The 24,068-nt window shown below is 45.6% G+C and overlaps 1 protein-coding gene across 1 annotated transcript in view; it reads left to right on the top strand.

Moving 5' to 3' along the window:
• The window catches only part of EFHD1 (EF-hand domain family member D1), a 372,581-nt gene that overhangs the window by 211,480 nt on the left and 137,033 nt on the right, over nt 1-24,068 (top strand). The gene's annotated exons all lie outside the window — the stretch shown is intronic.

Here is a 24,068-nt window from a genome sequence, read left to right as displayed (position 1 = left end):
ACGCCAGTTCCAGCACTAAGAACAAGCACCAGACCTAAGACACACCATGCGCAGGGGAGTTGGTGAGCCTATGGCAGTTAGAGAATCGCGATGAAAGATTACAAAAGGAAAAGAAAAGAAACGCAAAACCTTCTCCTACCACTGCGATGCAGCCGAAGCAGCCTGCTCTACCAAGACGCACAGAGTGGAAAAGCGGCACAGACGCATTTAGAGACATAGTAATAGCAAACTACAGAAAAACACTAAGAATTAAGAGAAGCCCGCATGAAGATAACAATGAACACAATGATTACCTTGACAGTACAGCCCATCTCGGAAACAACATATGGTACCAGCACATGAAGGAAGTAAGGCAATCAGAAGCAGAATGCTTCGTATGTGCACTTCTACCGTACAGCATGGGAAAATCCAAGATCTTTGTAGCTGTAGAAATTGATGTTCCCACAGCACACTGAATGTCACACGTAGCAATATGCAACATCAGAGGACAATTTATGGGGAGAGATGCCTCACTGATATGGGCAACTGCAAAGGATTACCAGATGATTGATTGATTGATATTTTATTTCTATCGCGCTCGTACACAAGTGTTTCAGAGCGTGACAAAGCAAGGGAGGGGAACAGGGGAGAACAAAACAGCGATCTTACTAGCTCCAGTGACATTGAGAATGCGCAAGTGCATGGGAGAGGGGGGAGGGGAAAAGTGCATGGAAGGGGGGAGAGGTGGAAAGTGCGAAGCAGAGGAGAAACAGATAAATAACAATAAATAATAAATGCAACAAACAGTGGTAATGCAGCCAGCAATTTGCAAGTGCTAGGTTTAAGGCAGCAGTCGGGGTAGGTCCGATAAGTGCAGGAAGAAAAAGGGGGGGCTGTATGGGTACAGATACAGACCCCAGTGCAAGGGTTGGGCCGGAGGCAGTGCAGGAGGGTGACAGGTGCACGGTGCCAAGAGAGAACAGATCAGCAGGGGAGAGGGGAAGCGAAGGCAGAAGAAAAGAGGAAGGTCTTGAGGTGCTTCCGTAACCGGAGATGGTTCTCCTCAAGTTTTAGAGTGGCAGGGAGGCTGTTCCAGAGGGAGGCCCCAGCCGAAGACCGAGATCTACCCCCAGCTCGTTTCTTAGAAAAATGACTGACCCTGAGTGAGTTGGAGGTAGAGGAGCGAAGAGCTCGAGAGGGGAGGTATTTGCGGAGGGGTAGCTGAAGGTATTTTTGACCCAGGCCCCAGAAAGCCTTGTGGACCATGCAGAGGGTTTTGAATGTAATCCTTGCATCCACTGGGAGCCAGTGAAGAGATTTCAGAGCTGGAGAGATACGATCCCAGGGCTTCAGGCCAAGGACAAGTCTTGCAGTCCTGTTCTGGATTAGTTGCAGAGGGCGGAGAGTAGAGGCAGGTAGATTTAGAAAGAGGTTGTTACAATAGTCCAAGCTAGAGAGAACCAGAGCTTGAGATATCATGATCTTCTGGGGGAAGGAGAGGAAAGGCAGAGTACCTCTGAGGAGGTGCAGTCGGAAATTTGACTTTTTAGAGACCTCAGAGATGTGGGCAGAGAAGGAAAATGTGGAGTCAAAGATGACCCCGAGGTTCTTAGCCTCGCAGGTGGGGGTAGGAGGAGGGCCAAGGCAGGCCGGCCAGAGAGTGAGGGGAAAGGATGGTGAAGGTGTGCCGATGAGGAGGATCTCTGTCTTGCTGGCATTCAGACAAAGATCATTGGCGGCACACCAATCTTGAATGGCAGTTAGGCAATCAGAGATGAGAGAGGTAGAGGAGGTGGCAGAGGGGAGCCTGAAAATGAGTTGAGTGTCATCAGCGTAGCACTGGAAATTTGAGCAGAAAATGGCAATGCAGTGGGCGAGAGTTGCCAGGTATTAGTTGAAAAGCCAGGGCGAGAGGTTAGACCCCTGGGGAACACCACAAGTAGAGCGGAAGATAGATGAAAGGAAGGACCCAAGTTGGATCTGGGAGGGTCGATCTGAGAGGAAAGATGTCAGCCAGGCCAGAGCCTGATCAGTGATACCCAAGTTTTAACGGAGACGGTTGAGCAGGATGGTATGGTTGACCGTGTGGAAGGCAGAAGAGAGATCAAGGAGGATGAGGACAGAAGGAATGTTAGAATCAAGGTTGGTGAGCAGATCTTCACGGATGTTTAGGAGAGCAGTTTCCGTGCTTCTGGCAGCTCTGAAGCCAGACTGGTGGTCATGGAGACAGCCAACAGAATTGGAATGAAGGTTAAGCTGAGAGATGGCCTACTTTTCCAGGGGTTTGCCAAGAAAGGGAGTAATGGAAATTGGGCGATAGTTAACTGGACAAGAAGGATCAGCTGTGGGTTTCTTGAGAAGAGGATGGCTACGTCCAGGATATTAAAACAAGAACCAGGGCGCATACCAGGAATCACGTGATCAGATACGAGAATCCTGGCGTCAAAGGATCAGGAATGCGATGGGTAATAAACCCGAAATTGAACATTCAAGCAAAAACTGCAAAAGAGGCTCAAATCTGGAAGAACAGGGGCCAAATGCAGATCTGGGGAACAGTGGTTTCCCCAAACGGATGGGAAGAAGGAGTGGTAATCTGCCGAGCGCAGATGGTCCTTGAGCCTGCAAGGAAGCAATAGAGAATTCACAGAGGTTATGCAAATCTCTATGGCCGAAGTTGGTCAAGATGCTAACATGGGTCAAAGACAGAGGAGAACCCCTGCAAATAGTACCACTGGAAAGCTTGAAACTATGCTTCAGATGTAATGGCACGAGGAAGATGGGAGAGAATGCAAACTGCAGACGAATCTTTGAAGCCCCAGGAATGACACAAGGAACCGCAGTCATTATGAACCATTGCTGGGCATGAGGAACCAAGGCATATATAAGATTGCCAAAGAACTGGGGAGGCATATGTACACTAGCGATCCCAAAAAACGACCCGAGGTTGGACAGCTTCCCGAGAGCAGATGCTCATCTGAGGAAAAGGAGATCTGTGGAACTGATATCCAGGATGAAAAGGGAACATTATTTTTCTACCAAATCAGAAGAGGCATTCCATGTGATCCCATACGAGCATAGGCTATTCAGTCTCACAGCAACAGTATTCACAACACTGCTCTTGCCACACATCCAAATTAGAGTGAATGCTAAATGGTTGCAGATAACCAGATGGGAGTTATTGCAGACCATCAACACCACAATAAAAGGATTTAACGCAATCAGAGAAGAACTGAGAGCAATCAGACTGATGACCCTCCAGAACAGATATGTGCTCGACATGATCACAGCAAAGGTTGGAGGTGTTTGTGCAAAAATCGGAGAATCATGTTGCACATTTGTACCATCGCACGATGAAGAAAATGAAACCCTAACGGAAGCCATAAGTATGTTGACAAACCTGAAGAACCAGATGATCGATGAAAGCGATGAAGTGGATTATGACTGCGGGTTTGGAGCCCACAATGGATGGCAGATATATTCAAGATTCTGGGAGCCTTGCTAGCAATGATAATGCTAGGAGTTTGTGTTATCAAGATAATCATCATACAATGCCAGAAAACTGTGAAGAAAGACATTGGGATGAAAATAATGGTTGATGTCGAACCAAGATGGAAGCCCAGAGACCTGACTGACGAAGAAATTAGAGACTTTGTGAAAAATAGCGAATTTGCGCCAGAAGGAACAAAATTCACATATCCCAGGAAACAAAGAAGGTATGAAGGAAAATGGATCTACTGCAGCCCAAATGGACAATCTCAGCTAATGACCTGGAACAAAGATGAGCATGTGAAAACAGCAGGGAGTTTTAAAGGGGTGATAAAAATATGGACCCCGAAGACTCAGACATTCACACCATCATGTACAAACCCTGAAGACGATGAACATGACACCGAAGAATCAAAGGAAATAAATACAAAGGAGATTGCAGAAGTGGTCGATGAACCGACCAGAGGGGGGAGTGTAGAGGAGGTCCCAGACATGGCCTGCACCCCTCCCCCTCATTTCGAAGTACCAGGAGAGTACTCACCAAGGTATGTGACGTATGAGGAACAAATGAACCAACAAAGAGCTGCACTCGGACTCTGCCCAGTGTACATCAGAAGATCCATACCTGTTCAAGCGCCCATAACCAGACAACCCTGGGCAGCATGTTACCCTATCAGACAGCCGTACCAGCTGCTGATACGAAACAAAGAGTACCTACAGACAGTCCACGAAGAAACCCAAAGAGCCTTAATGGAAGGCCAGTGGAAATGACACAAGGGCCTGGACAGACTCGCAGATGAACGAAAACTGCTATCAAGGATAACACGCCAGTGCAAGTAGCTATGGAATTGGATGTAATGGACACAGGAAAGAGACGATGTTGAAACATGAGGAAACGTTGCTATGAAACAAGATGGAAGCAACCAACCAGTTAATGCATGTAAATAGGCTTGGAACGCAAGAAGCTAAGAAAATGGTACTGCTTGCAATGCTTAGAAGATTAGAGCGGCAAGCGCCAACCATATATCTACCTCAATAAGGCACATTATACCAAGTGCAACTCCATTTTGTAAAGCAGAAATATACCCATGCTGCCAGAGGCCTAACAGGCCAAGTTTCGTAACCCAGCCAGAGGCAAGAGAAGGGAAGAGTGGAATCGAAACTCAGCAAGAAGTAGCTCATGCTTGAGAATTCGAGGTCAACTCCAGGAAGGGAGGAGAGCGGCAACTCCGGAGAATTGAAACTTAAGAGCATACCAGCCTGCCACGTGAAGGTCAAGATAAGGGGGGCCCAGGCAGGTCCAAGGCTAAAGAAGAATCAAATACACGGAAAACTGGAAACTGAAGCAGATTCATGGTGAACAGACACGTGACCAGCCAAGCGCAAGGAGGCACCAATGTCTGATGTCACCCAGAACCCGAGGGTCCCATAACTTTTCCTGATATGAGGCTACAGTTTCGAGGCCATGCCCAGCCAACTAATTGACACATAGCCCAAAGATACTGATTGATAGAAAGGAGGCAGGGTGAATCCTAGGACACCAGGCACCTGGGTGTCTATCCTGCCTGCTGCTAATTAAAAGTGGAGATTTATGTCTAGGGGTGTAACCTGCCCAATCACAATGGACCAAGTTATCTAGGGTCCTATATATCGTAGAACCAATGAGACGTCGTACTTGCAGTGACGTCTATCACGTGTGATGTAGAGGGAAAGGTGTAGACGCCCACCCGATAAGAGTTATCCAATCCACATGCTCCATTATCATATACAGATATAGCACCTATACTTAAGTTACCTTTCCTAACCAATTATATTGCATGACGAGTTTTTTTAGAATTAGACATCAATGATGATGAGATTGGTGCATAAAAGTTACTGTTCAACTGAAGTTCGAGGAAGTTGAAGAGAGACAGGTGATCGCAACGATGCTGATTTCAATTTGTTTCCCTGTTTAATGTACATGTCATTAAACGGACTTCCCTTTGCCAAATTACTGAGTCCTCATTATTGAGTCGTGTTGGAGTAAGTGAATCCTGCACCCCATGTCCTCACATGGTCCAGCTATCTTGTCTTACAGGTTCTAAGGGTGAGCACTGACCTATGGGCCCATCAGTGGATTTCTCCCCTCCTGAACAACATACCTGGAATAGATGGGCAGGGAATATTATTGGGGAAGGGGCCCTCTCTGATAAAAGCGTGCTCCCCACAAGCTGGGCACACTGTTTTTTTTTGCTAAATGCTCCGATCACAATGAATTATGTAACAACAAAAAAAGACAATTCCATAGTGAAACTTGTTCCATAAACTTGAACACACCTGGGGTCCGATTACAGAAAATGTGCACCGGTGCAAGTGCAAAGTTGCACGGCATTAGCACCAGGGCAAAGTTTGCCCTATTTTAAAAAACACTGGGACATATTAGAAAACTATTGCACCATGACAAGTGCAGTTGGAATGGTATAAGCATCAGGGCAAACATTGGTCTGGTGCAAAAAAGATACATTTTTAATGTATTTTTGCACTAGGGCAACGTGTGCCCTAGTGATAATACATTCCATACTAGCACTAATATATCCTAGTGTTTTTAGATTTTTGCTCTACTTTTAATACAGTGCAAATTTGCACTTGCACCAGTGCAAGTTTTCTGTAATCTGGCCCAAATGGATTTCTTTAAACTGTGTTTACTTGTTTGCAGGGATACACCCACAAAAGCCATGATATACTCGTTCCCCTTCCTTTCATTATCTTACCCCAAGGAGTGCATTTTATTTATTGGCTTGTCAAACTGCTCAATCGAAATTACATGTGTTTGTTGTGCTGACAGCAGTTACACACAAGCCAACACACATAGACGCCAGTTTCTCCTGGTTCTCGACCTACCACTCTTCCCTCACTAAACAACCCTGTCCGCTTTCTTGCAGAGCCACGTGAGCGCCTGGAGACTGCCCCTTGTGGTCTCCCTGCGCGGTATACATCAAGATAACCTAACATTAGGAAACTGATCTGAGGGTTTATGGGTACCAAGTTTTGATTTTTGTTTTTTATAACGGGACAGAAATTCCTTCTCCCTTCCCTTAATACGAGTAAGCAACCATCCCAACCCCTCTTGTCACACAGTGCATTTTTCAGCACATGCACTTTTAGAAGGAATTGCAAACAGCCATATAACTTAATGGCATCTTGAAGCATATAACAACTCAGCAACAGTCACTCAACCGGTTGCGGTACCTTGGGAGCTTTCTGTTTTCAAATACAACACACTACTTTCAAAGAATTCAACATTGGGTGTGGATCACCAATTGTACACGCACACTTCATGACCATGTATTTAAAAAAAAATGTTTTTTTATTACCCGTTTCATGCCGGACTCCAGCGCAAAAGCACAGGACCAGGTAACAAACCCTTGCTGCTCAGTGCTGTCTTGTTTCTAGGACAAGCGTGTTGCCCCTAAGCTATCTTCCCAGCTGAGTAAGGACTGCGTTAGCCCTTGACCACCCTGTACCCGTGCCTATTGGCAATACTCTTCTGGTAAAAAGATTGCTTTGACTACAGATTTTATGACGCTGAGCGTGGACTAATGTTTGTTGGTGTCTCCTGACGAGTGCATACTATTAGGTGGTTAAACAATGATTGATATCTTCTCATTAAAGGAATGCTCTCTAGCGTGTATACACATCACGCATAACAAGAAGCTACATGCTTGCATCAAAAAAAGAATAAGCCGCTGCCTGGAGCACATGAATAACCCAGTGGGAAGATTAGACATCTCAAAATAGCCCAGCTCAGATTTGAGATGCTAAACCACTTCTTATAGTCACTATGCATTCTGGTATTTATAAAGCTGGCTGTAGCTCGGAAACTAAAATTAGGGACTTGAACATCTCAGACCTCACAGGGCACATCTCAAGTGCTTTGTTTCTGCATATTGTTAAAACAGGTTAACAGTGTAAATAAGCAACAGTAGGTTAGTCCTTTGCCCCAGAACCGTTCCTCCAAACCAGTGGTGGGAAACCTGCGGCCCTCCAGATGTTTGAGCCTCCAGCTCCCATCAGCCCTATCCAGTGTAGTCAATGGAGAATTATCATGGAAGTCCTAGGCCAAAACATCTGGAGGGCTGCAGGTTGCCCACCACTTCTCCAGACTGTTGGGATATTTCAGGACTAAAAAGCACCTGGAAATAAAAATGTCTCGGTGGCAAGTAGTTATTCGGTCACTCTAATTGATCCCTCCACTGGGGAAAATAGTGCTGCACATGTTATCACAATCAATGTAAAAAATACTCAAAAAATCCCCTCGGTCAGTATTGTGTGGGTAGCGCACCACTGTTTATCCAAGGCTTTTTTTTACACACTTCTTATTAAAGATATACAATTAGCAAAATAAATATCGATTATATATCACTTTTTCAAATACAAAAATGAATAGCAAACTTTACAGATGCTGATCAACTGAAAGAGGTCAGCCCTTAAAATCATTGGCATGATTCATATAAAACACTAGCTCCCAGGTCTAGTCACACTTAGAAAATTATACCCGGAATACTAATTCAACACAGCCACACTTTACTACACACATACCTAGCCCCACATGTTACTTTCCAATCTCACAATTAAAATAAAACCGAATAAATCGGAAAGTCATAAGGGGAGAGCACACTCTCACAAACAATGATTGCTGTCATTACCGGCACCAACGGGGACAAAACACAATGGCCCTCATTACAAGCATGGCGGTCTGGGAACTACGGTACCGGTAAGCTTGCTGGTACCGTAGTACCCGGACTGGCAAACTACGAGTTCTGCTTGCGGGTGCCATTGTGGCTGCCAGGTCTGACCTGGTGACTGTACCGGCACCCGCGAGCAGAGCATGAGCATGTCGGATGCACCGGCACCGTTGATAACGGTGCCGGTGCATCCGGCCTCCCCATTCCCATTTAGCCCTATGGGGCTCAAATGGAAATGGGGAAGAATTATTTCCGGCCCATTGGAATGGGCAATTACCGGGTCTGTCGGGGTTGGAATACCCCGGTAATTGCCCATTCCAAGGCACCGGAAAAAAACGACTCTGGCGGCAGCCCTGCCTGTGTTACAGGCACGGCTACCGCCAGGGTCGTGATGGGGATCCATTTTTGTGAAAGTCGGCTCTCCACTGAAGAATTTCCGATTTAATCATTTTTTAAAAATTGTGAGATTGGAAAGTAACATGTAAGGCTAGGTATGTGTGTAGTAAAGTGTGGATGTGTTGAATTAGTATTCCGGGTATAATTTTCTAAGTGTGACTAGACCTGGGAGCTAGTGTTTTTTATGAATCATGCCAGTGATTTTAAGGGCTGACCTCTTTCAGTTGATCAGCATTTGTAAAGTTTGCTTTTCATTTTTATATATAATGGATATTTATTTTGTTCATTGTATATCTTTAATAAGAAGTGTTTTAAAAACAAAAGTCTTGGATAAACAGTGGTGCGCTACCTACACAATACTGACCGGGGGGATTTGTGAGTATTTTTGTTGTTGGTCTGAGGGTGTGCCCTTTTTGGTCAATGTACCCACCCTGTCTCCCATTGTTGTGTTAAAGATCACAATCCATGTACACATAAAGAGCAAGCTAAAGCCTATAAGGGTAGTGTGGGGAGGGGAGGACCTGGCTAACAAAAACTAAGGTTTATAGCTGCATAGAGAAGATTATTAAATGTGCCCACTCACCTCCAACAAAACAAAAAGTCAAGTGCAGTACAGGAAGCTTAAGTGCACTGGCAGTACAGAAATAGGTGCAGAGGTTATAAACTACACATTACCCTTCTCTTGCACCCCCTTTCCTCACTGACCTCACCCACCTTATTGTTTGGCAACATTTTGTTTTCTACACAGCGAACCCACCTGCTCCCAAGACTTAGCCTCCTAACCGCTTAGGCTTGAATGATGCCAGAGTAATCTTTCCTTTTGAAGTGGCCCTCGGATTCTGAGCAAGTTATAGTTTCCATACATATTTTGGGCATGAGCCCCACAATCCCTGTGTGTTACTCAAGTCACAAGTTTGAAAGCTGACCCTTCACTGTCTATTGGGGGCAGTATAGTGACTGCAGTGATTGCACTGATGCCTAACTACAGGTTTTCATTCTAAATGAACTGTCGCCTCTGACATCTGTGTGCGACCTACACACATTTTGATTCTGGCTGGTCAGCTTGGCCTGTTATCCTTCAGAAGTTGATAAGCTAACTACCTTTAGATATCTTCCTCCATTTTTCCTGTCAACCAAACTATGGAACTCAATGTCCAGGTGACTTCGCACAGAGGATGATCACCTAGACTTTGTATTACATACGCCCCAATCACGACAGCAGCCATTGTAACTCCAGAACACAAGGACATTACCAAGATGAAGGCTCTTCAGAGGGAGATGTGGGACCTTCTCGAAAAAGGGTCCAACATTCTGTGAGTAATTGCCATCTGGCCAGGGTGCTAGAAGCCCTGGCTTTTTTGATTTGTAGTAATTAAAAAAAAATGACAGAGGCAATTCAATTTCCTGAAAGGGCAATCGACTAATCAGATTCCCCTTTCATAGGCCTGAGGCCAAAAGAATCTAATGTTTCCATCTAAAAGGTTTCCAACAAAACCTTTTCCATTGAAACCTATCTGTTGAAAATGTATGCATTGAATGAATATGTGTGTAGGGAAAGGGTTAATTTGTGTTGGGATGGGGTTTTAAGGATAAAAAACAGGGGGGTGGGAGGTACCCCCCCCCAAAAAACAAATGCGTTTGTTGCAAATATTTTCGATGGATAGGTTTTGATGCAAAACACTTTTGTTGGAAAGTTTTCATTGGAAAGACCATAAACCAGGCCAGAAGCATAATGCACATTTGTGCCCTGCTGAAAATTCAATCCAAAGTCTTTCTGAAGTGCAGCGGTTTTGCTCTTCACTGTGATATTCGTTGGTCGATGATTTCTCAGAATGTGAAAGTCCTGGGAAGATGAAACTTGCTGTGGGTTCCTCAAAGGCTTGGCAGATACAGTAAGACCCTGGGGGACGTCTTGTGGCGACGTGTGCACAGGTCACTTTTGGTGTTTGGAATATCGTGGTTTCCTGACCTTTGGTTCTTCGGTGCTGCAGCACGCACCTCTGGACGGCTTCAGGCGACCTGGATTTGACCACCAAATCAAGTCTGGAGCTTCGGGACGTGTCTGTTGGATTCTAGTGGCGGGAAACCCATTGTCGGACCTTCCTCTGCACTCAGCAACCCTGGAGCTTCTTTGGTGGAAAAAGTGGTGAGTGATGATGCCAAGGATATGCCTTGAAGTATTCGTTGGCAGTTTGGGGCTTTCATAGTTCTGGGTGTCAAGCAGCACTATGCCAGGGTACCCCGACTTCTGCTTGTTTGGACACAACTACCCTGATCCCTCCTGCTACCCAACAGTCTAGCGGTAAGAAACTCAGAACTACTCCCCTCCTCTGAGTATTGCCCAATGCACTTTGACCATTTACAGTACCTATCATCTTGCCTAACCCGGCATTTTATATCTTTTGCTGCACCATTTGACCCTATCAACACCTTATTGGTATTCCCGCCACCCGCTGGGGCGCTTGCCCCCATCACCTGCGGGAGTCACTCAGCACAGTCACCTATTACGTGCTCGATGCCATAGTGACTTGCCTTGCCACCAACGTGATAAACGGCATCTCACTCACTTCTAACTTATCTGCTAAGTGAACCCTACTTTGCACAGTACCAATGTCTACATACTGTACTCTAATCCTGCTATACATGGATCTTTATAAGCAAGGAGTACTATCTGGGAAAAATGCTAATTAAGCAGTCTTGTGGATTTTCGAATTTAGGTGGCCTAGTGCCCTGATGCACCTGTTTGAAAAATGCCAGTTGATTTGTGTCGTGCCTCTGGTCGCCCACAGACCACACTTGATTGTATTATTCCTTATGGTCGCCTACAGACCACATTTGATATTTGTGTTGTGCCTTATGGTCGCCTACAGACCACATTTGATTGCATTATGCCTTATGATCGCCTACAGACCACATTTGACGGATTTGTGTTGTGCCTTATGGTCGCCCACAGACCACATTTGTTGTTGTGTTGTGCCTTATGGTCCCCTTTGACCACATTTGATTGTTGTGTTGGGCCCTATGGTCGCCTGCAGACCACATCTGATCGATTTGTGTTGTGCCTTATGGTCGCCTACAGACCACATTTGACTGATTTGTGTTGTGCCTTATGGTCGCCCACAGACCACATTTGTTTGTTGTGTTGTGCCTTATGGTCTCCATAGACCACATTTGATTGTTGTGTTGTGCCTTATGGTCGCCTACAAACCACATTTGATTATTGTGTTGTGCCCTATGGTCTCCTACAGACCACATTTGATTGTTGTGTTGTGCCTTATGGTCGCCTGCAGACCACATCTGATCGATTTGTGTTGTGCCTTATGGTCGCCTACAGACCACACTTGATTGATTTGTGCTGTGCCTTATGGTCGCTAATAGACCACACTTGCAACCCCTGCCTACTAGCAACACTACTCACATCATGTATTGGGTGCCTAACTACTTTCATCCACCTACTGTATATCTACACTAGACACTGGACTAGTCAACCCAATCCACATTCCAATCAAGACATATACACTAGCACACGTATGGCAACCACCACCCTCACCTCGTGGCCTAGCACCACGACACCTGCAAACCCGTACTTGGATGATCCAGCACTCTGGATACGTCACTTTGCTACTAGACCAATACCTAACCAACCTTGTACCACTGCTATTAGAAACACTAGATTGAATTCTAGAACTAGCGCACCTATCTTTCCATGCTATCACCACCCTAGCATTCTAACTAGAAATTCTAGATTAAGAGTCCGTTGTATGAAACATTCGCATATTGACCACAACCTTGCCAATTCGGCCATTGACCCAGACAAGCTAGCCCATATCCTCCTGCATGACCCACCTATACCACCAGAAAAATTTCCCCAAAAAGACAAACTTATTAAAGCAGCCTTGGTGAATGCCAGGTCTCTTCCTACCCATGCTCTCGACATCGCTGATTTTATAACTTACGAAAAACTTGATCTCCTTGCAGTCACGGAAACCTGGCTTAATGCTGCCTCCGGTCCATCTCTGGCTCTTGCCATACCCAATGATTATGCTATCATTAGATGCGACAGAAACACCTCTCAAACGAAGGGAGGTGGACTCGCCCTCATATTCAGAAATACCTTCGACATTAGAGTCATCCAGGACGCTCAAATCCCCTCTGCTGAATCCTTGTCCATCAAGCTACCTATATCACCTAACCACACGGCAACTATGCACCTTATTTACCGACCACCAGGTCCCATCTCTTCTTTCATAGAGGACATTGCATCACTCATAACCTCAGATACCAAACCTAATTCTCAAACCATCTTACTTGGGGATTTTAATCTCAGTTTTAACGACCCTAAGACCACTAACGCCCATGACTTAGCCAACACCTTATCTGACTTGGGTCATACGCACATTATTCACGAGCCCACTCATATCAAAGGCAGAACACTGGACTGGCTCACTCACCTCAATTGCTCTATTGACCTCTGATCTAATGACCCATGCATGTGGTCTGATCATCATAAAATAACCTTTTCGATCAAAGCCAACACACCACACCTGGCGCCTATCATCGCCCCAGCCACCAGCACGAGAAATAAGAAAGACATTACTCCTGACAAACTCCTACCTTTATTACTCCCCATCTTGAACAATATTGACCCAGATGCTGACCCCACAGTTTTAGTGGATATCTACAACCAGGCTATACTCAAAGCACTGAAATCCCATCGCCCCTCTAAAATTGCGGAAACCTAAACCACAGCGTCATCTTAACACTTGGTTCACTCCGCAGTTAAGAGAATTACGCAAAACCAAGAGAACCGCTGAGGCACATTGGAAGAAACATCCCACAGCATCCAATAAGACTGAGCTAACCCTTGCCTCCTCCAGTTACAAAGAAGCCATCCTTCTTGCTAAAAAAGACACCTATAACAAAAGGATTACACAAGCAGAATCCAACACAAAATAACTTTTTAAGATTCTGAAAGAATTAGAATCCCCCATTGCCCCTATAGACAAATGTGTTACTGACGCACTATGGTGTAGTAATATTCAGAAGGCCTTATTAGATAAAATAGCTCGCCTACAATCTAAATCAATGCAAAAAAATCCCTACTACTAGCTGACCCGGACTACAAACAATTACCTAACAAATCACCTACCTTTAAGTCAACCTGTAAACCTTTCAGCTTCTCACCCCTCTCAACTTGGGAAGTAGAAAACATCATCAGGAAACTCAAACCCTCAAATTGCCAAGGTGATGCCTGCCCTGCCCCGACCATCAAAGCCGCCGCGCACGATCTAGCACCATTCATCACCAACCTCATCAATGCATCCTTCAAATCTGGAGTAGTACCTGATAACCTAAAAGACGCGTGGGTCATAGCACTACTCAAAAAACCTACACTTGACCCAGCCAACCCGTCTAACTATAGGCCGATAACGACTGTACCTTTCTTATTAAAAATACTGGACAGAGCAGCCTACTTACAAATACAGGCCTACATAGAATCAAACAATCTCTTAGGACTTACGCAATCAGGTTTCCGACCTAGACACGGTACGGAAACTGCTTTAATAGATCTCATGACCCAGATCCAAATCCTGAAAGACAATGGCAAACTGTCACTCCTCTTACTGCTTGACCTGTCAGCAGCTTTCGACTTGGTGAACCACCAAACACTCTGTCACCACTTGAAAACTGCAGCACACTTCTCAGACACAGCCACAGCTTGAATCAGTTCCTTCTTGGCGAACAGAACCATGAGGGTCTTCTCTCCCACTGATTCTGCTGAACCCTCGCCAGTACCCTGTGGAGTCCCGCAAAGCTCTTGTGTGTCCCCGACACTTTATAATGTATTCACAAAGCCCCTCTTTGATATCCTTGACTATCTGGGTGTCTCGTATACTAATTACGCGGATGACACCCAGATACTCATTCCTATCTCGGGCAACTATGAAACAGACAGCAAAACCCTTAATGAAATATACTCAGTAATACAAGCATGGATGGCACATCATGGTCTTTGCCTCAATGACGAAAAAACTGAGCTGATCATCCTTGGCACTCACGCCAAACTCAAAAATCTTAATCATGCATTCAAATCCTTCACCATAGATGGCAATCTCATCCCCGTGTCAAATAATACCAAAACCCTTGGTATCTACATCGATGCTACCTTATCCTTCTCCAAACAAACTAATGCAGTAGCATCATCAGCCGCTTACACCTGTAAACTGATCACTGCATGTAGGCAGTTTATCTCCTCACCCAATTGCATTACTCTTGCTAGAGCATTAGTCCGATCCAAAATAGACTATTGTAATGCCCTTTACTTAGGCACTAGCCACAGAAATATCAACAAACTTCAAGTAATTCAAAATAATGCCATCAGGGCCGCCCTTAACATTCCCAAAAAGGCGCACATCTCTGAGACCAGACGCAAACTACGCTGGCTCCCAGTCGAGCACAGAATATCCCTCAAAACTCTGGCCCTTACACACAAAGCCAGAGCCAACCTGGCACCAGCATACCTTACCAACCAACTTACGCCTCACACCTCCTCAAGACCACTCAGAGCAGCACAAGCTAACACTATGTCCATACCGAGATTCAAACTTCATAACTCGGGAGGAGCTAGCTTCCCTGTACAAGCTTCTAAATTATGGAACACAATCCCTGCGCTTTTGCGAGCAGAACCTTCATTTAACCTATTCAAACGCAACACGAAGTGTTGGCTTCACAACATGGACTCTATGACAGCGTAACCTCCTGATCCTAGCATGATTGACTGCTGACTGCACACTTTTGTAATTAATGTATTTATCTTAGACTATGTATGTATGACATCTTTGATTATGTATGTATGCACTAGCAACACTAAGTATGTACATACCTGTAACTGTAACATAACCCTTTGTTGACTGCTTTTAATTGTAACTGTAACCAGATCTAACGTACGCGCCCGTATGCCCCCGGGCCTGGCTGCGCTTTATAAATAAAATAAATACAAATACAATCCTGATCTGCAGCACCTGCTCGATCTGTAGCACCGAGCAGGTTCAGAGGACACAAGTGGCCATTTGACAGCTCAGTGACAGCCAAGTCTCTGCAGCACAGGGGCTGCATTTAAGACATGCACTCCTGCACCGAAACCCATAATTAGGAATCTATTATCCTTGTGGCAGAATCATCTCTAAATATAGGCCATACCTGAGTTAGGGTATGGTGGATGGTATTCTTATAATTATTGCAGCCAATGCAGTTTCATATCACACATTGTTGACCCTGTGAACTTGGCTCAGCCGTGAAGGGGATATGTGCATTCTCCCCAGATAGGGCTGTCTCTACACCAGTAGCAAGCCACTGTAGCCCTGGGGAGTGCCTCTCTGATTCCTTTGTGAGAGCTGTTAACCACTCCCCAGCCACTCCACAGAAAGCTAGCCTGGTAGCCGGGATCAAAGGGGCACACACATTCGCACAGGAGTAGCCTCACATCCGGGTGCTGCATTTCCAAAGGCTGTTGACTTTATTATAAAGGGAGGAGTCAGGGTTAGTGTAGGCTGAGGGAGCTCTTGAAAACTGGAGGAAGATTCTACCATCTTTTTTCTCTCTATAACTATCTCTCTTTCCCGTGTCCTCCGCTTCCTGCAGCACAAAGCATTTTGGGTGTGATGTCAGAAGCCGGGTCGGACTGGGACAACAAATGGGCTTGGTCACCCAAAAACAAGTGGCCCACCCCTCGCCTCAAAAACGTCACGACCCTTGACCTCTGATATCACCGGAAGTGATGTCATTTGACCCCACCCCAAAGTGACATCATGGGAAGCGATGAAACACGACCTTTCACCCTTTGACAAAACAGGAAGTGGCTTCAAATAGCATTGTTCCTAAGTACACTAAATTACTGTGAATCCAAGCAGACGTCCAAGGCCAAATGATATGTTATTGAATATCACTTACGCTTAAGCTCTTTTTTATAAAACAAACATGCATACAATATCACCCAACATGTGTTGGTACTCATTTATCAACCAAAGAAGGATGAAAGGCTTTTTGAAAAAAAAAAAGTGACAAAAAATATATATGTTTTCTATTTTATTTCTTCCAACCCGGCCCAGGCATGGCCAGAAACCGGCCCCCACTCCCCAGGGACGATTTCGGCCCGGCCAAGGGCCAAAAAGGCAGAGGGGCCAATCCGACCCTGGTCAGAACACAACGTCCACTGATTCCAGGAGCAGGGATAGAGCACCTAAAGCAGTCTAGCCTTAGTGTATTTTGCCTTTTTAAAAGAAGGACTTTCCCACCACTTCTATATTTCACTTTGGAACAAACACCTCAGAAGGATTCATTGGACCTCTTTTGGGAGAGTTGCACTTTCCAAAGCCCTGAACCACTGAGGTTAAGTAGTAGCAGCCCAAGCAGATGGGAGCTCTGCCCCCTAACCACTGGGTCTCACAGCATCTGGAGGACCAATTCAGCTAAGGCCCCCCTGTTCTGATGCACAAAACCAGTTGAACTAACAAAGAGAACTGTTCAATGCCTAGGGATCCCACAGGTGCAGTTTTCGGCACTCCCACGAACCTCGAACTACAGTGCCTGCATCTCGAACCTACTTAATGCGGCACCATGTCCTTGCGGAGCCCTTCATCTGCTAGGCTGGAATCAACTGCCAACAACGTGACCAGACTTGAACCTCTGGAGAGTCACTTGCCGACTTGAACCAGGGGTTATGCCACGGCTCAACTCACCCTCGAACTGCCACTTCTCCAATCTGCACCCAAGAAAAATTATCACTGTTGCAAACAATCGCTATTCGCCATCTCGAACTGCTGACACGTCACTCATCAACACTTCGCAGCAGTTACAACACAACATAACATTGTGAGCGCCCTGACGTGCTTCGCTGAAAGCCATGTTTCGAACATAACAGACCTACCGCATTTGAGTCTGTTTGACACCCGCTAGCAGCTTGGGCACACATGAACCAAGGTACTGGAACTGAGCTTGATGAGCTCCCATCACTGCTCAAAGTCCTGTTCGACACCGTCAACCCGCCAAATGCCCAAAGCAAGGTACTATCTACCAAAACTGCCCCATTGGTCCATTGTGGGCCCTAGAGACTGGTTAAGTCACTTGTGCACCATTTTCATCCAAAGACATATCCTTTTTGTGATTAATAATTTGCCTGTCACCGCTGTAGTCATACTCTGAGTCCTGCATTCTTCTACCTCATGCATGTTCTCTATCCTTTCCACACGCTTGGGTTTTGTACAGTGTGTGTTTTTCTAGTTAGTTTTCTTGCTGATGGTATCTCTAATATATTTATATATTTATAGATATGTATAGAAAACAGAACACGGTGTTTCGGTCACTACTGGATCACATTCACACCCCTCCTAAGAGCATAGGTGTCGCTCAGCCCAGATTACCACAAAAGGCAAAAGAAGCACATCTCTTAACCATGCCTGTTTTATCTTTATGATTGTGTTGGCTGTTTGTTTGTAGAAGGGTGAGGGCGGAGTGTGCATTTTAGCCTCTACTCATCCTTGTACTCCTGCAGGGTAGAAGTCAATTTGTCACACATTCCAGTAGCAGCCGCAAAGCAGGGTCTTGGATGTCACTCCATGGGGTTCTTCGCCCCCAAGGCCTCAAAGGGGTTCTGCCCAGTGGCGTCACCAGGAATCAAATTTAGGAGGGGCACAGAGGGGGCCAAAGACAAAGGTAGGGGGGCCACAGACAAAAGTAGGGGGAGAACATGGTCACTGCTCCTCTTAGGTAGGGGGAGCACAAGGGGGGCACAGGGTTTCACAGGGGGGCCCCGGCCCCCCCAGCCCCCCCTCTAGTGATGCCACTGGTTCTGCCTGCTGTTGAGCCTGAACAGTCTGAACGTGTTTATTCTCAGGCTAGGCTTCAAGATGGGGATGTTGCAAAGGTTCATACCATTAGTCAGGTGGAGGGGGTGAGGGTGGGGTGGGATTGGCTGGCTTCCCCAAACTTGATGGACACATACCACCATGTGCTAATAATCCAAGAGCATCATCGCTACATATGGTTCCCAGTGGGGAATTAACATTTTAATGTATCATGTTGGTCTGTGGGCCGCATCTCATGTCTTTACAAAGACTTTGGCATCACTAGTGGGACTCATTCACAAAACAGGGGTTGCTGTCTTTCTCTACCTGAACGTCTGGGTGGTGAGGGGTTCATCGGCCCAGCAGGTAGCATATGGAGCATGTCTGGTCTGCAACATCCTACAGGAATTTGGGCTCCATTTGAATGTGCAAAAGTCACACCTGATTCTGACCCAGGTACACCGACACTGCAAGTTCTTTTTTCCAGGTGGCAGTTGTCAGAGACTGTGATGGGCGTGTGGCAGGAGGAAGTCAGAACAGATAGGATCTTGGATCAGAGTGCAAGGACTAATGCCAGCTTCCGCATTTGTCACCCCTTTCTCTCAGCGGCATGCTTCGGCCAGTTCTTTTGCATTTCCACTGTCCTTGGAACCCAGCCTCTCAAGGCTTTGAGGAGGAAGTAAGTTTGCCTGAGGGTATCAGGTTGCATCCGCCATGGTGTTTCGACCAAATGAAGCTGTTGAAGGGCTTCCCCCTTGATTGCCCTACGCTAGTGGTCATCGCAACCAATTTCAGTGCCAAAGGTTGGGGGTCTTTCCTGGGCCCTCACATGACTCAGGAGCTGTGGTCGCCAGAGGAACACAGGATTTCATGATACGGGTGGGTGAAGGCTTGGAGGACAGGTGATTTATTGTTCTGGTGGGCGCAGTAATTTGTCTATGCTTTTCCTCCTGTGGCTCTGCTCTCCAGGGTTATCCAGGGGATCAGGAGCAGCAATACCTGAAATTCATCACCCTCGAATGGCCCAGGAGAACCTGGTTTCCAGTCCTGGAGGATGTCTATCAAGCTACACTTCAGCACTCTCATGGTCCACATTGTGTGAGCCAGAATGTTCACTCTCTGCCAGGCAACAACTAGAACTGGGTGGCTTGGATGTTGAAAGGAGGGGTATCATAAACTGGGGCCTCCCAGGGCCAGTCTCTCAGGCGGTGCAGTAGTCTTGTGACCGGCAACCCTCCAGTCTTATGAGGGGCAATGTGGAATGCTGGCTTTGTGTGCCAGTAATTCACCATTCCCTAAGAATTCTCCACCCGGGCCTTTTCTATCTTTCTTGAAGTAGTGCTTGAGATGGGCCTTGACAAAATCTTCCCTGAGGGCCCAGTGGGCAGTCATTGGAGGTTTCCCGGGTCCCCGGGGAGAAGTAGGGAGTGCATGCCCAGTGATGGCTAGGTGCTTAAGAGTATTTTGTTGGCCAAGTCCAGGGTTAGATCTCTGGCCCCCAGCTGGGTTTTGCCCACTGTACTGAGGGCTCTCCAAGTTCCACCCTTTGCGCCTTGGGATTCCACTGATCTTAAATTTCTGTTCACGATGACCGGTTTCTTGGTAGCCGCTAGTTCAATTAGACGTTTGGGTGAAGTAGGGCCATTACTTTTGATTTCCACCTTTCTTAGAAAGCCATCACCTTCGCCATCACCTTCACCACAGAGTGGAATCATCTTTCACCTCTCACAGGAAATCGTTATTGTATCTTTCCTTGCAGGATTGTCACAAATGGAGTTGGGGCCTTTTTCTACCCTTCACATCCGAAAGGCCACCCTTACATATTTGGATCATGCAGAGCTCTGTTGTTAGTCCCCTTGTCCTTTTGTCACCTTTGGGCCTCAGGCAGAGGTGTAAAGCTTTGGCACTCCCCATTAGCAGATGACTCAGGAATACCATTACTTTCACCTATGAGGAACAGGGGTTTCAGTGCACTTTGGGTATTCAGAGTCGCTCAACAAGGAGGATGATGGGTTCCTGGGTGGACACTAGGGGAGCTGAAATTCAGGACATTTGGGCTCCCCGACCTAACATTTGTGAATCATTATCGGTTGCGTCTTCCAAGCCAAGATGGCCAGTGGTGTGGACATACCATGAGTGATGAGACATATGGGATAGTAATAAATTGCAGGGTGTGCAGTTGGTAGGTGTTGGGTAAGATTTTCATATCCATGATTAATCCTCCTGACTTGTGCCAACCTCAGAAGTTTTTGATTTACTGATGGATTATTTTTCCCTATACCTCAGTGAGTGGGATCCTTTTTCCACAGTCACAGAATATTTTCCTCTTTTTATGGGGGTCATTTCTAAGACTCTCCATGGTGTCTTTTTAATGTTATCCTCTTTGGCAACTTTTGGCATAAACTGCCTATTGTTGCTGGGTTGCCCTTTGGGCTCCCTCTTTTAACTTTCTCTGACTAACCTTGGGAGAACTACAGTTCCCAAGGATAGAACGGATATTTTATCCTCTCTAAACTTTATTTTTGTGAGACCAGCACCCCACCTTATGTGATGTGCTGCGGAGATACAATATATCCCCTTTCTCATTTTAACTGTAACACTTCTGTCACAGGGTCAAGCTTGCCTTTAATGTTTGGTGGCCGTGTACCTTTTTACTAATTTGGTGCACCTTTACCACAAGCAGTTTCCACAGCCCTGGTAAAGGCACCCATGGTTGCTCATCTTGCCAAAATGGCCCCTGTCTTCTTCATTGCCATTTTAGCATTCCGTGTTTTTTCTTCTTCCCCTGCCCTCCACGGTGGGAAAGTCCTTTGTGTGAATTCTATCTTCAGCGGGAGACTTCGGTCAAGCCCACCCCAGCTCCCGAGTGTCTGTGAAGGCAGGAAGCGAGGGAGGAATCCAAAACTCTGCAGTCCTTTGTCTTCCAGCCTGACTGCAAGATTCCAGTTCAAACTGGGAGGCTGGCTGTCCTAAAAGGACTGCCAAACCCCCATGTTTGAATGTTGCACATCTGTTTTATTGGCTGGGTTCCTGCATAAAAGTCTGATCCTGGAAGCTGAAGAGGAAGTCAACCACTAGACCTGAATTAGAAGAGGAAGATGAAGGAAACATGGCTGAGAAGATTTCCAGCGACCGGAGAGCATGCGGCGTAACCGGAGAGCCTGCTGTTATTATTTCTTCCAAGTGACCTGGGGACTCCGAAAATGACGACCCGCCCCAGAGCCTGGTGGGATCCACTAGACCCATAAAGACCTACATTATGAGCCATTCCACGTCATGCTGCAGGGGTGCAATACCCCAATACCCTGGGACCTCGCGCCATTGTGTAGTTCATGGTCTTCTGAATTCTGAATTGAGATGAAACTTTGGTGGCATCCTGCTGGATTTGCAGGGACATAAATGAAGTCCAAATAGTTCCTTCAGCAGAGTGTCTGACCTTGCAAGTAACGAGAATCCGATGAACGATATTCAGCATCCAGCTGTGAAGAAACTTTTGCCTGCAGCCTTCCCCATTGATCCCTGGTGCAGAAGCCCTTCCAGTGTCCTGTCTTCATGACAAAGAATTCAGTGACAGGGTTTTTGGCTGCAGATCCTGAAGTCTTCCCCGCTGCAACCTCTTCTTCTGTGCTGAGTAAACCATGTGAAGAACCTCTTGCCTAGTGCCTTTCCCATGATCCATGCTGCAAAAGCCCTTCCAGTGTCCTGTCTTCAGTCTTTATGATAAGGGAATTCAACTACCAGGTTTTTGGCTGCACATCCTGAAGTCTTCTTGTTGCAACTCGACTTCCGTGCTAAGGTACTGTGTTGGCTGGGTATTTACTTACCTTAAGCCTGTGTGATTTTTGTAAAGCTTTGGGGTGTTCCTGTGATTGAGAGTCCTCTCATCCAGTTCACCCATGTCCACTGCTGGAATCTGCCAAGGGTATCTTCTCAGAAGTCCCTAGACCCTAACTAACTTTAAAGTGAACTACTTACTTTTGAACAGTCTTCAACAGGAACTCTGACCTTTGCCTGCAACACAACCCTATCTCACCCTGCAAGTGTTTGAAAAGTACTTACTTGTGAAAGGTTAGTTGGCAACTGTAACTATGAGAGTGAGCAGTTACAAAAGTTCTTACTTACCTTGACCGTTTGTTGTGCCATTCTAAAAAGTATATGTAAATTTATTTTACTCACCTGTGAATTGGCTGCGTCTCTTCCCCAAATGTAATGCTGTTGGCTTCACTTTACTATTCCTATTAGGATATAAATATATGAGTGCCCCAATTGGGTCTTGCTTCCCCTGACTTGCTGTTAGCCTGTCTAGAATAAGTCTGCTTTAGGTCATACTTACCTTTAAGTTGCTGGTAGCTCCTTTAAAAAGTATATGGGGTTTACTTACCTTGAATAGCTGTGTGCATTCTAAAATAAGTCAGAAAGAGTTGTTGCTTACCTCAATCGGTGTTGCACTGACGTGAGAAGCAACTGTAATAGTATATTACATCATTGGGTTTTACCTGCCTAGAATAGCTGTGTGCCATTCTAGCAAAGTGTTGTTCAGGTGTAGCTAAGCTTGGTCTGCTTGGTGCAATCCTAAATTAGTGTAAATATTTCTTGCTTACCTTAGACTGTGTTTCACTGAGCTGAAAAGCAACTGTATTTGTATATTACACCAAAAGGTCTTACTCACCCAGAATAACTGTTTTATCATAAAAGTAGTTATAGCTATATACTGTTCCTTGAATCTGTGGTGTTCCAGGGGTTGGTTGATTATGTGATTTCTTTGCAGAGTGTCACTGCATAACTGGCAGGCTCTACTACCCTAGGCTTACTGTAAAGTACTCTAAAAGTAACTGATGGTTTTTACTCCCCATTAATAGGGGTTACATATACTAGATGTGAATGATAAGGTCTGACTTCTGTAGTATTACTGTTAGGTATTCTGAAGAAGGTTTTATGTTTTGGTCTGTGTACCTTTAAGCATTGTGTTGTGTTTTATAAATGTGCTTATTTTTTTTTGTATTTTTTTTTGACTGTTTTTCTTCAGGAGAAACCCAAGAAAATTTATCAAAATGACTGGCTTTCGTTATTTCCAATCCCTTCTTGTTATTGTGTGTTTTCAGAAGTTTCCTAAGTGAGGAGTCGCCTTTGAAGGTTGCAGTCACGTGTTTAGCTCCAGGCTTATCCTTTAGGCCGATGGGTTTTCCTCTTTAATTTGTCGAAAAATTGAGTGTATAAGGTTTACCAATGCTATCGTCCATCTTGTAGTTTCGCCGGATATTAAACGATTCCATAGATTATTTTCACATATCATCCATGGATTTTCAATCAGGGGTTGTAGGTGCACTAGTCTGTGTTTCTTGGTTTTAGGGCAGTTTATTATGAGGTGTTTCAGGGTTTCTGTCACCTCTGTTGATTTGCACAAACGGCATCCTTTATTCCCGGACACACCTCTGATGAACAAAATTTCTTGAGTTCGGAGCAGATTTAGTCTAGCTTTCATAAACATAGTTCTTTTCCTTTTATCAGGGAATTTAACGCAATATTTTAGCAGAGATTTGACTTTATTGAAGGTGGCCGGGAGATGTGAAAGAAGTTTATTTTCTGCTGCTGCCTATAGTGTGTTAATCCAGTCCATGGTAATCATTTTTCGCTTTATTCG

Source organism: Ambystoma mexicanum, chromosome 10 (assembly GCF_040938575.1).
Source record: "Ambystoma mexicanum isolate Mex_15411 chromosome 10, UKY_AmexF1_1, whole genome shotgun sequence".
Taxonomy (NCBI): Eukaryota; Metazoa; Chordata; class Amphibia; order Caudata; family Ambystomatidae; genus Ambystoma; species Ambystoma mexicanum.
The sequence above is the reverse complement of the archived record's forward strand: the minus strand, read 5'-3'. Positions and strand labels throughout refer to the sequence as shown.